At 41.0% G+C, this 14,439-nt stretch overlaps 1 long non-coding RNA gene across 1 annotated transcript in view; it reads right to left on the bottom strand.

The window, feature by feature from the left end:
• LOC138750792 (uncharacterized) overlaps window positions 1–14,205 on the bottom strand; it is an 87,424-nt gene extending 73,219 nt beyond the window's left edge. The window contains exon 1 of the long non-coding RNA XR_011349507.1: window positions 14,121–14,205. This is a non-coding gene — a long non-coding RNA (uncharacterized lncRNA). The remainder of the gene's footprint in view (window positions 1–14,120) is intronic.
• Window positions 14,206–14,439: the final 234 nt, after the last annotated feature.

Raw genomic sequence — 14,439 nt, 5'->3', positions numbered from 1 at the left:
TGAAGAGAAGGTTGGATGTGTACATGGATATGAGGGGGTTGGAAGATATGGGCAGAGCGTGGGAAGGGGCTGGGGAATGGTTAGGGAGTGGAGTGGTTCATGTGAAATGGCATGGACTCGAAAGGCTGATATGGCCTGTTTCCGTGCTGTAAATTGTCATATGGTTATATGTGCCAGGCTCCACGAGACAAGGTGGGACATCATGAAGTGTTTGCTGCCGGCAGGTTTAAATTAAGCCCCGTGAGTATCCCACACTTTCCGGCAGGAGACTCCACAGATCAACGTGCCATTCCTCGGCACGCTGCACCAAGCGCAGTCCATTAAATGGGTGAGTACACAGCTGTCTGTCTTATGGTTTAACGCACCAACTGAAGAACTCTTATTCTGCCTTGTCTCACTGACCAGCATCCAGTCCAGAGCCTGTCAACACCCTCGTATCCCTGAACTTGTCCAAATTCTTCAATGCTAACATGGAGCTCACATTTCTTCATGTAGCTGGCAGCTTGTTCCACTCTCCCACCACCTTGTGTGGAGAAGCTCCCCCTCATGTTTCCACTAAACTTTTCCCCTTTCATCCTTAGCCCATGTATTAATGACTTCTCCAAGAGGCAGAGTCTCAAGAAAACAATCTCTATCCTCAAGGACCCTCGCCACCCAGACCAGGCCTTCTTCACACTGCTATCACCAAGGAAACAGGTGCAGGAGCCTGAAGACAAACATCCAATGGTACAAACACAGCTTTTCCCCCTCTTCCAATCAAATTTCTGAATGGACAAGGAACCACAGTCACTCCCTCACTTATTCTTCATTTTGCACAAATGGATTTCTTTTTTTAAAATGTTATTTAGAACAATATTTGCACCTGTGTTGTTGCCACAAAACAACAAATTTTGTGACATGTTAATCACAATAAATTTTTAATTCTGAACACTGCGCATAGATCGGAAAACAATCATAGCTCAAAAAACAATTTTAAAAGATGATTTAACTATTTCCATGCACCCTCCCCTTTTACGTCTATTTTTCTAAACCCAATCCATGATCGAAACATATCCACTTAACCCAACCCATATTTCTTCTACCATTCAAAGCACTCAGTAATACACCAAGGCAGTTAAATAAAAACTCAATGCTGGAAATACTCAGCAGGTCATCTACTGGAAAAATAATCGGAGTTAAAACCTTCAGGTCGATAACCTTTCACTGGGATTCAGAAAGATGATCAAACAAACCTGATTCTCTTTGCTGAGAAAAAGAAGAGGGGAAATAACAAAGTGAATATTTGGGATGAAAAGCCCGAGCAGCAGAAATGGCAGTGATGCTGGATGAGTGGAGTCGACTCGCTGATTAGCACATCTGCCTGGATGGAGGAGTAAAAGATAAACAAGACAAACATGATGCCGTCACTGTGAGGTACAATATGACAGCATCAGAGAATTTGAAATGAAGGAATGGTGAAAATACTTGTTTTTGGATTAATGTGACAAAATTTGACCTGATGAAAGAAAACAAATTGTTTTGCTCTGCCAGAACTCTCTAGATCAAGGGGCACAATAAAATAGTCTAGAAGGCAACATTATGAAATTGAACAGAGAAGTTATACAAATCGGCAGCAAGAGATAAAACACAGTTACATAATTCCATGAAAGTGGTGTCACAGGATGACAGGGTTCTAAAGACAGCTTTTGTCATCTTGGCCTTCATTAATTAACATATAGAAAATAGGTTATGGTGAGGTTGTATAAGATGTTGGTGGGGCCAAATTTGGAGTATTGCATGCAGATCTGATCAACGAGCTACAGGAATGGTATTAGTAAGATTGAAAGAGTGCAGAGAAGATTTACTAAGACGCTGCCAGGTCTTCAGGAGTTGAGTTACAGGGAAAGGTTGAACAGGTTGGGACTTTATTCCTTGGAGTCTCGAAAAATGAGTAAGAGATTGCTTAAAGTGGCATATGAATGGGAAAAAAGGCTGAGAAAGACTGCAGTGGACCCAATTGTGAAGGAAAAATGTTACTTGAAAAAAATTGTCATTTGTCCATTTCCTCTGGAGTTATGAAATCACACACAGAACAAGTCAATGACGTACAATTAAAAGAGTGGTTTTCAAACTTTTTCTTTCCAATCACATACCACATTAATTAATACCTTACTAACAGAGAACTTCTGGCACAGGGATTTAGTGGAATATGAGCCGGTGTTGGGGAGAGGGGGAGGCGGGGAGGTGGAGTTTGAAAATCACTGCTCCAGATGAAAAGGTTTCTCCATCTCTGTTTTAAGCAGACATCCTTTTATTCTGAGGTTGTGCCCACTGGTCCTAAACTTTCCCACTACTGGCAAAATCCTCTCTATCCAGCCCTTTCACTATTCATCAGATTTCAATGAGGTCCTGCCTCATCCTTCTAAACTCGGGCGAGTCCAGGCCCAGAACCATCAAATGCTCCTCCAACATTATTCTTCTCATCCCCAGGGTCATTCTTGTAAAACAAGTCTGGGCCATCACATCCTCTCTTAGAAATGGGGCCTAAAATTGCTCACAACACACGAGATCAGGACAACCAGAAGGTGGTCACGGGATGGAAGACAGCTACAGGACTGCCTCGAGTCCTTGGATTGGATGGTGTTCAAGGATCAGCTGAGGGGAGGGGGGGGTCATAGAAAGAGGGCATCGGAAAATGACGTGAGAAGACACCTCTCCCTGACTGAACTGTTCAATACTCGAACTGTAGTGACTTTTTTGACTTTATCAATGTTTTGAACAGTAATTTACTACAGTAGGATTCTGGAAATGAGGAAAGGAAAAAAGCAGTGTTGGGCACGACCAGTTGCCCCAATAATCACAGAGACAAAGACTGAGTGGAACGATAGGCTTTATTCCACACAAGACTGCAGACCCGGGTCCAAGTGAGGAAAGTGAAGGGAAGGAAGAGGTGGCTCAACCTTTATTGCCTGGGTCACAGGGGAGGAGTTCAGGGAGGAGTCTAGGAGAGGATGTCATCAGGAGGGGGGGGCAGCCCGTGCCTGTACTGGTCAGTACATACAATACCATATCATAACAAGGAACTTAGAAAAAAACTAGATTGTCAACTTGTGAAAAGTACAGAAGAAGCAAGGCCGACCTTCCAGAAGGAACCTCAAGACCAGTTAGACATGGATCTGAAGCCTCAATGTATCAGTCGGGAGCAGCTGGAAGAAACGTCTATATCCTCTGCACATCCGGAGATGCAAGATAGCACCGAGATCTTTGGCCGGGCCAGGAGGAGCACGAGCCAGGTTTGACTAAGTAGAGTGGGGCGTGAGTGCCCGAATGCAAGCACGAGTTACCAGGAAGGGGACTGCCTGTACGCAGTGGCGCATCTGAAGATGTTCTCGCTTGAAAGAATTTCTGGATCTGATCCACAGTCTGGCTGCCAGGTAGGAGGTGGAAGGGAAGAGGTGGAGGAGGACAACTCAGAAGTTCGAGAAGAAGAAGAGCAAGAATGACTACTTGCTGCAGTTGGACTCACTGAAGGAAGGCCTTAGGCTTTAAGAACATCTCCTTCTCCAATGAAAGCTGTTGTTTTACCACAGACACCTTCCCCAGTCTTCAAGGCCCCTGTAACAGGGATGGAAGTCAACTTCATGTCTACAGAACTGATCCAACCAAGTGAAAAGATTATGTCTTCTGTGAACTAAGGTTTTGAAACTTTAAATGATCAATTTGCTGTTATAGAGGAAATAAATGGCTGGTATGTGTGAAGAAATTACATCTATTCAAGTTGATATTAATAAGAGTTTAACAGCAGACAATGGACAAGATCAATTTAAGAGGATAGAAGAAGTTTTTATTGACTGTAAGGACTGTGTGTACCATTATACGGAGAGAATGGATCATATTGAGGATTTATTTCCAGGCTGGGATGTCCAGAAGAGAGATTTGTTATAAACATTGATTCGTTGGAAAATCAAAGTTGTCGTAATAACATTAAGATAGTTGGTCTGCCGGAAGATATTGAAGGTTCAGATCCTGTAAAATTATTTTTGGAAAAGGATTCCAGAGATATTTGGAGTTGAATTTTTTTAGATCGGGCTCAGAGGGCTTTAAGGAGAAAACCTTTTCCAGGTCAAATATCAAGAGCGGTTCTTTTAAGATGTTTGCAATATCAGGATAGAGAAATGAATTTGCGGCTTGTGGTTCAGAAAGCTCGCCTTGATCAAAGCCCTACGATGTATCAAGGAAATAGGGTTTTATTTTATGCTGATTTAAGTCAGGAGATTATTAAGTGATGGAAAGAGTTTAATCTGGTCAAAGCAGTGCTGTGGAAGAAAGGGTATAAGTTTACTTTCGGTATCCATCGGTATTTAAGGTGATTTATGGGCCAGATCAGTCTCAATGATTTGAGTGTCCTTTTGGTGCATTAAATTTTCCGAATTCCTTCCCAAACTTTAAGAAATCGATGGGGAAAATGCCTGAGGTTAAGGTTAAGATTGGGAAGGGAACAGGAATTGGTGAGTGATGTTGAAGATGAAGCTCAAGCTCAATGTGGGTGTTATCACTGGGATGACTGATGGGTTTTAATGTTCGGTTAGGGGGTGGTGGTCGTCTCTGCTACTTCTAAAGTCATCTGCCACTTGTGGAATTAACTGCACCTGGTTCACAGAGGGGGATCCGACTCTTATACTCATAGGTTTTTTACAGGATTTTCTTCTTTCAAAAGGTGGGGTTTGGGTTTTTTTAATATATATATATAATTGTAATTGCTGTGTTAAGTGTCAATCTCAGGAAGAAATTAAGTTATGGCTCATTTAAATTTTGTGATCTTTAATGTTAAAGGACAATAATCCGATTGAAAGGAAGGGAATATTGGCATATATAAAGAAAAGGAAGGTTGATCTTGCTTTTTTGCAAGAAACTCATTTGTCTGAGAAAGAACATATGAAAATGAAAATAGATTGGGTCGGACATGTTTTTCATCTCCATTTAATTCGAAAGCTCGAGGTGTTGCTACTTTGGTTCATAAGAAGATACCGTTTCAGTTGGAATCATTCTCTGCCACATCATTCTCTCGAAGACAATCAAGATAACTGACCTGTTCGTGGAGCACTGTGCCTGGACTCAGATTCACAAACTCACCTGGCAAGGTCACCATACAGCCATTGACTAGCTCTATCACTAAACATCCATGATCTGCCCTAACAGCAGTAGACATGCAAAGGAGAACCATGGCCAAACGTTCGCTCCATGTAGATGCATTGCCACCTGCTTTCGATTGTCAATTAAAATTCTCAAAGAAGCTGTTGGCCTGAAATGCTTAGCGATAGTTCAGGTCGTGCCCAGATGATTAGTGAGAGCTCGGACCAATGCTGATTCGAACTGAGACCTTTGATCTGTTGTAATAGTGCCCAGAACATCAAAAGAATCCAATGGTCCACAAAAGCCCAAGCAATTGTCTCTGCAGAGATGCCAATGTTAGGAATTACATCCTGCCACCTGGTAGTCCAGTCCTCACACGTGAGCAGATAAGTATATTGCTGAGATGGCGGAAGTGGACCTTCCAAGCCACAAGGTGCACGTGCTGGAAATAGGAATCCAAAACAACAAAATCATCCAGCTTGAATTTCATGTGCCTGGAGACTTTAGGGTGTTGACCCAGCAAGCGAGTCCTTGCCCGTAATCCAACATTCTATTTAACACAAAGCCAGGTAAGATGTTCCTTAACCAGTTTGATTGATGCTCTTCTACCAGGAACAGATAGATTGTGAAGAGAAAATCCCCTGCCTCATAGCCGCTACACAAACGGCAGAGTCCTTCCTGTTGGGGGAAAAAAAAAACACAGACCAACTTTTCACCCGATTCATCCAGGGTCACATCTTGAAGATGGAGACCAGAGTTGATCTGGTTTCACCTGATGTAATCGGCATCAGTGTGCTGTGCATGAGCCATGGCAGTGAAATCGATGGCAATAGTTGTATGTAATGTCGCGCCTGGATAAGGCACCAGCCACAGCATTCACCATTCCTCAGATGTGCTGTGTGTCCGATGAAAATTGTAGGATGAAGTCCAAGTGCCAAATCTCTCTGGGCAAGTAGAGATGTGTGCTTGTACTTACAGTATGCATAAGAGGCTGGTGGTCTGTATAAATGGTCAAAGGATGACCTTCCAATAAAGAGCTGAAATATTGAATTGGAAATTGGGATTCTAGAGAGAATTACAAAGAAATTTATTTCAAAATTGTATCTACTATTTCAAGAGGAATCTCCGAACCCAGACTTGAATAAATCAAAAGAAAGATGGGAATTGGATTTGGGAACTGAAATTGACCCTTTTTGCTGGTCTGACATTTGTTGGGACAGTAATTAATGTTTTTGATAGATTAGTTAATTACAAATTTATTCATCAATTATATTTAATGCTACATCAATTAATTTATTCCAATTTTTTCAAATTTATGTTTCAGATGTGGCACAGAAATTGGTACGTTTATACATTCTCTGTGGTCATGTCTGAAGGTGACATCATTTTGGAAAGATGTCGGCAAGTTTTTGGAACAAATTATAAAACTCTTTTCCATTAACACCTGAGCTTTTACTTTTGGGAAATGTATATGATTTGGAAGACTAATTCAAGATCTCAAAAAACAATTAATTATTTTTATAAGTTGCATTGGCAGTGACCAGGAGATGTATAGCAATTCCATGGAAATCTGAATCCCATCTTAAAATTGATTGTGGGGAAATGCAAAATTGTATTCTCTTAGCAAAGGTGACTTATAATATTAGAAGTGGATATGATACATACTTCAAAATACAGAATCCATATTTAGATATTATGGGTTTGGATATTTGATGTTTTCACTTCTCCACCCCACCACTTTACTTTAATCTTAATGGTTGAACCTTATCATGTTGGTTTAAATCTAATATTTTATTAATATCTTGCCTTTCCTTTTGGGAGGGAATAGTTAATACAGTAGCTTTGCACCTGGATCTGTATTTTTTTATTTTTTTCTCTTCTCACTTTTGTGTACAGTACAATCATTTATTTTTTATTCTATTTTGATCAATGTATCATTTGGATACGATTCTGTTATTATATTGAACTGTATACAAAACTCTAAATTTAAAAAAAACCTGAAATGTTTCACTGCGAGATAGATAGCTAAGAGTTCTTGCCCAAATGTACAGTACTTTGCCTGAGCCAGTGACCGCTTGGGTGAAACAAAACACCAGAGGTTCTAATTGCCCACAGACTCGTTGTTCGAACACTACTCCCACAGCACTGACAGATACATCTGTGGTAAGAGAGCAAGGCCTTGGGCATTTGATGTACAAGCTTAGAAGTGTTCACATCATGGAAAGTATAAACAGCATCGTCTCCCAAAGTTAATGTCTTTTTGAAGCAGACATCAGATCCTTTGAGTCGTTCAGCAAGAGGTAATAGAGATGCTGCAGCATTCACCAGGGAACAGCAATAAAAATTCATTGTACCTAAAAACCATCAAAACTGGCCAAACATAAAGGGGGGGGGGGGTTTGGAAATTCTCAAATTCTATACACTTTCCATTCATCAGTCAAAATACCATGTTTCATAACTCTAGGTCCCAACAATACAAGATCAGAAGCACCAGAAACACTTTTCTGGGATTGATCACGATGCCACATTCCTCAAGCCTTGGAAACAATGAGATAAGAGGAGCTCTTGTGCTCCTCTTCATCCACACTTACAACCAGAATCTCCTCGATCAACACAAGCACCAAAAAAAACCCAAGGCCAGTGAGTTCATGGTCCATGAACCACTGGAACGTCTGAGCTGCATTCCATAGACCGAATGGTATTCTCAGAAACTCAAACATGCCGAATGGGAGCATCACTGCTGTCTTCGTGACATCCGAAGACTCAAATGGAATCCAATAGTAAGGACGTACTAGATCTATTTTAGCAAATGCATATTTGCCGTGGAGGTTTGCTGAGAAGTCTTATAAACTTGGAATATTGTATCAGTCAGGCACAGTGGAATTGTTCAGGGGACGATCATCTCTGCAAGGCCGCCAATCCCTAGTTTTTATCAGAACCATATGCAACCGTGAAGCACAGCAGCTGTCAGATCTGTGGACTACGCCCAACTCTTGCCAATCCAAGCTTGCGATTTTGATAATCCGGGGGTATTACAAGCCTGCGTCTCATAGACCCTGCCTTTATATGGTGGCTTATTGCATGTCTGCACACCATTATAATGGGGTCACAAGGTGAGGGAAACACTTGAGCAAGGTTTGGAAAGGGCAGGAGCCAGGTTGAAGGCTTGTCAGGCAGCAGATGGGATTGGAAGGACAACAAATGCAGCTCACTTGCATTCAAGAGCTGCAGTCCACATAACAGCATTTTTCTCAAATACATCACTGAAAAATGTGACAAGAAATCTACTCCCAAATTGGAATTTGCCACATTTACAACAGAAAACCCACCCAAAATGATGTGAAGCTGAAATAAAATGCGAGTGACCTCTGGCCATGTTTGAATAAGAGAATCATTTCTAGCTGAAAGAACACATGACATATTAGAAAATCTACGTTCCTCAGGGGTTGGAGGGACCGGCACTGCTCCAAAGTGACAGATAGTTTTGGAGTTTTACATAGAGATGACAAACTAATAACCTACTCTAACAACTGCCTAGAATTTTACCTTCATTTTTCTCAGTTAGCTCAAATAATCTCTCTCAAATGAGAACAAGATCCCAAGACAAAGGAACAGAACCAGGCCACAAGGCCCATCGAGTCTGTTCCGTAAACTGACACGAAACTACTTTACACTCCTTCCAATTTCCGGACTTTTCCCATATCACTTCATGCCCTAACTAACGAGATACTTGTCTATTTCTTGTTTAAATACTCCCAGCGATCTGGCTTCCACTACTGTATGCGGCAGCGGTTCAACAGATCCCCGACCCTCTGGAGAAAGAAGTTCTTCCTAATCTCTGTTTTATATGTATAACCTCTAATTTTCTTCTCCTCGATTCACGCACCAAGGGAACCACCTTTCCCGCATCCACCCTATCTAAACCTTTCAATATACAAAATGCCTCCATGAGATTTCTTCTTTAATTTCCTGTACTCCAATGAATACAACCCAAGAGCTGTCAAACACTCCTTGTACGTTATCCTTTCCATTTTGGGAATCATCCTAGTCATTCTCCTCTGCACTCTCTCCAACAACATCACATCCTTTCTCAGATAGGGGGCCAAAAACTGCACACAGTACTTGAAATGAGGTCTCACCAGTGCCCCATAGAGCCTCATTAACACCTCTTTACTCTTGTACACTATTCATCTTGAAATGAATGCCATGAAATAGCATTTGCTTATTTCATGACCAATTTCACCTGGTCATTAAATTTTAGGCTTCCTTGCACAAGGACACCCAGTTCCCTTTGCACATCCAAGGTCTGAGTTTTCATCCCATCCAAATAGTATGCTTCCTGTTTATTTCCACTGCCAAAATGTACAACTGTATATTTCTCGGTGTTAAATCTCATCTGCCATCATTTTGCCCAGTTTCCTAATCTGTCTGTATCCTTCTGCAACTTTACGGTTTCTACACTTCCTACTCTGTCCCCTATCTTGGTGACCTCCGCAAATTTGGCTACAAAACCATTTAAACCACAATCCAAATCATTAATTCCTTTTTCCTTGGAATATATCTATCCTGCATTCCTTTTATTACGGCCACATGCCATTCTAGAATCGATCATTTCTGAACCTGAACATGTTTATTGTGATGAACATCTTCTAATAAATGTTCTGGGTTTAATTTTTTAAATCATGTTGTGGTTCCTCTTCATCACCTCTTTGGAAGCTGAATTCACAAAATTTTCCAAATATTTTTTCAGCAATAATTCTGTGGTACAGAGGATTACTATCTTTCCTAGAGGTTAAAAGTTGCATTTTGATTTTGTTGTCTCAACTGAACATTGTACAAGGTGAAAGCTGATTAAAATGGATTCAGTAATGATGGCCTTCAAATTTTGCATTATTGCTGTGGCTACACAGCTTGAATGATAAACTGCTGTTCTACAGGGAATTAACTCATGGAAATGTTCTAAATACATTCATTGGAGATAGACCTCTGTGAAAAGTTTACTGCCCATCGGCAACAATCCTTGAAAAGAGATGAATCATCACCCAACAGAGCAGCCCAGGAATTGGCCATTTGGTGAACAATGTCTGTGGTGACCATGATGCTCATTTAAATTAATCCCATCTGTCAGCACATGGTCCATGCACATCACCCATTCCCTCTTGTTCATGTGCCCAACCAAATGCCTCTAAAATCGAGGTGATTTCACCACTATCCTGGCAGCGTGGGCCAGACCCCCACCTCACTGTGCGAAACCCTGTCTCACTTCTCTCCTTTTTCCCTCTCATGTTCAATATGGGCATCATAGTTTTTTTACATCTCCCACGGGGGTGGGGGTAGAAGAAATCTACTCTCTCCATGATTACAATAATTGGATAAATTCCAACCTGGTCATCTCTCAGCCTCCAATGCTCCAGAGAAAACTATCCAAATTTGTCCAACCTCTCCTCAGACCCAATGCTCTTCACCAAGCAAGCCCCTGATGAACTCCTTTTGTCATGCAGCAACTAGATTTGCAGAAAATACTCATAATGTGGCCTAATCACATTTAAACTTCATGCCCTGCTCAATGAAGAATACTTTCTTTAACACCCTACACTTATGTTGCCTCTTTCAAAGAGCTTGCGCTTGCACCCCAAGATCCCTCATTGCAACACTACTACAACTCTTCTCAAAGTGCAAGACACTTGTCTCAATTAAACTCCATCTGCCATTTCTCTGCCCACATTTATTAGTCATCTGGTTTGGAAGGGAAAATACGAGGGCGACTGGGTGAATCAGCAGGAGAGAGAGTGAAACCTGTGGAGGGGGGAGGTCGTGGGCAGGTTACATGATTTTGGAAAATTCCATATGCATACTATCGATTCACAAATGCAATAAGACATGGTTCCTCTGGATTTGACCTCACCCTGACAATGGAGGAGGCAGAAGACAAAGGTCAGTGTGGGAATGGAATGGAACTTAAAATGGCTTGTGACCATGACCCAAGATGGCCATTGTGATCAAAGTGGAGGCGCTCAGCCAATCTGTCATTTACTCTGCATTGGGTTTCCTGCCACAGAGGGCACAGACATGGTTGGAGGAGGTGTTTGTGAAACTTTACCCTGCATGAGAATCGCTGGATGGTGGTGACTGATGCAGATTGCAGGAGAAAATGCCCGAGGACAGGGAGGAATTAGGAGTCTGTAATTAGTTGAAAGATCCTACTGCAAGATTCATCACCAATGTGTAGGAAAGCAGCTTCAGTCTATTCTCCCTCTCAGAAAGATTTAGTTAATAAACAAAACAATCTTTCAGCACAGCCAGGGGAAAAAGGGCTCTTAATTTAGTCTTACAATCCACAGACTTTGAAATTACCCACCGTAAATGACTCAAAATTCAATTTGAGATTCACTTCTGGTGGAAGTATAAGAGCCGCTGTCTTGCTTAATCAGATTAGCCTTATTCTGAGTTTCCATTTTGACTTTCACACCATCAAATGCAATCCTCAGTTTTTGTTCCCCAACTATTTTCTATCCTTACCCACTTTTCAACCACACCTACCTGAAATTGGAACAAACAACAACTAATATTTCCATGTATAAATCATATACAAAATAATTTACCCACATTTTCACATCACTGTAGCCACTGAGGGATAACTTCTGCCCATCAGGAAACTGCACCAGCCACTACAGGGTGCTATTTACCTTGGTGTTACTGACTCTTTTCCAGTGTTACTTTCAGACATCATGACATATTCAACATGCACAATATTTATTTTCTTACTGACCAGAACTAGAAAGCATTGTGTAAAAATGTGAAAAGCTCAAGTCAAACAGGAGATACAAACTTTTGACTGCAATGTTGCTGTGCAAATTTGCTACATTATTGAAGTCTCACAGAGCTTACAATAGATATTCAAAGTCAAGCAATAACAGAATATTACAGCACGGTACAAGCCCTTTGGCCCATGATGTTGCATTGATCTTGATATTTCTAACAAAAAAATAATACCCTGTAGCAGCTACTGCGGAAGATGCTACTAAATAAAGGCAAACATATACAAAGGTTGTCAACTCAAGAGTGGTTTATTGCAGACATACACGGACCTTTTATTCCCTGCCTGTCAATGAGAACATTAGTGAACACCTTCCGGTCCACAGGACCTGCAGGTTAAAGGTACAAGCCATTAGTGCCCCGTGCCTTTAGACAGGGGCTTCATCTGATCCACTCACTGTACTTTGGTGCCCAGCACTGTTAGCCCGCGACGTCTCAGGTAAGTGTGTGAACTGATGGTGGCGGTGTGTCTGCTACAACCCTGTTTTTCTTTCACCCATGTATGCCTGTCTTAGAGTCTCTTAAATGCATGATATTGTAATGGATAAATATATTTGGAGAATTTGGTAATATTTTGGATTTTGGTAAGATTTAGAGTAGGTTACATACATACACACACATACATCTTAAAACATCTTATTTGAAAGATTGAATAAATATTGAAGATCACTGGAGAATGTTATGGACATTCAAATGTAGGTGTTAATCGAACTGATTTCATAAAATTAATGACCATTGTTTGGAAATGGAGTCAGGATGGCAACAAGTACTTTTCTGCAGGATGCTTAGAGGAAAGTCACACCTGGGTTTTGTTTATCTAACAACAGCTTGAGCAGAAGAAAGAACTCCTGTTGCTTGGAATATGAGGAATGGAACTCTGTAGTAGCTTGCAGAAAGAAGTTACCACCTGGAAGATCCTGACGGGGCAATTTTCATCAGCCAGATATTGAGGTGACTAATGAAGGTACCTTAGTTGTGGAAATCCTGGAACAACAAATCACTCTCTGCAAACACTACAAGAACCTTCCTGAACGGAAAACATTTACCTTTTGAACACCAAAACCTGGTGAAATTTAGAAATGTTCAATTCTGTGCACAGCAGAAGAATTGCCTGCATCCAGAGAACTTGGAAGAAGGAGAAGTGAGATTGAACTGTGAACCAAATAACTTTTCTTAAATTTAAACACATTACAAACATGTGTGCTTAGAATTTGAAGGGGGCTCATTTGGGTTAGTTAAGTATAGAGTTAAGTTAAAGTTTCATTCTATTTTCATGTTTAAATTTGATTAAAAATAACTTCTGTTTTAAAAATGACTTGACTTGGTGAATGTCTATTGCTGCTGGGTTTTGGGATCCGATGGGCTCTTAACAATATTTACTTGGATAATGACATTGGGCCTGTTCAAAGTAGGAAATGGCTTCTACCAGAAGGAGTTTCTATTAGACAAAAAATATTGATCGGTGTCTGGCCACATACGTTTCCTAAAAATTAATACCCTCTCCCTCCCTAAACCACATTCAGCCCCATGACATCTTTCTACGTTGCATTACTGGGACCACCAAGGACCTGACCCATTTCCCATCTCTCCTTGCAATGCCAATATGGCAGCTGCCATTAAGAACTGACAAATCACATTTTAATTCAGCAAGCAAGATGAAAATCATCCTTAAAAAGAAGGGTGAACAAACCTTCCTAATCTTGTCACATCATTTCTATTTCAATTCCCATGGGGCATGAGCAAAAAATGTCCCATCTATTGGCTCACCAAATTATGAGTAAAATCATGATCCCTGTTCATGAAAACCCATAACCTTCAATGTTACACAGATAATCTAAGGAGAATTCTGTAATAAAGTTGAATGAAACATTAAAAGAATTTCCCCTTTATAAACACTGAGATTGTAGTGCGCCAAGAGACCGGGTGAGCAAAAAGAGGTCAAATCGTTGCAACACTCGGATAGTCCAAGATGGCACGGACTCCCATTAGCTGCTGAGAAAGAGCCCGCTCCTAGCACCATGTATGGGCTGAGGAGCCCTACACTTCCACGTAGCGGCATCCAACTGGAGAGTGATGCCACGATGCAATGACGTAAAGCTGGAAGTCGGGGGATACGTCACCAGAAATGGGTGGGCCAGCGAGCACACGTGGGGAATTTAAAACAGTAAAGCCAGTCTTTGTTTTACACTCACCTTGGGTGTCTCTTTATTTGGTAGTGCTGCCACAGTGGATGCTGCAAGGTGATAACTTCTTACTTGCTGCAACCAAACAGGTCTGCAAGATACACCAACCTAAATAGAAAACATGACCAGAAATCCCAGAGATCATAAATTCAAAAGGATTGGTGAAATCTTTACTCTGTATTGTTAACACCAAAGTTCCTATATTTTCAAGGCATTCGGACAAGTAACTGAGAAACATTACATTTTAAACTCATGGTACGTCAGGATCAGAAGGATTGGAGCATAATTGTTCAAGTGACTAAACTTTAAAAAAATAACATCTAACTTT

Source organism: Narcine bancroftii, unplaced genomic scaffold (assembly GCF_036971445.1).
Source record: "Narcine bancroftii isolate sNarBan1 unplaced genomic scaffold, sNarBan1.hap1 Scaffold_269, whole genome shotgun sequence".
NCBI classification, from domain to species: Eukaryota; Metazoa; Chordata; class Chondrichthyes; order Torpediniformes; family Narcinidae; genus Narcine; species Narcine bancroftii.
Note: the sequence above shows the minus strand (reverse complement) of the source record. Positions and strands in the feature narration are given on the sequence as shown.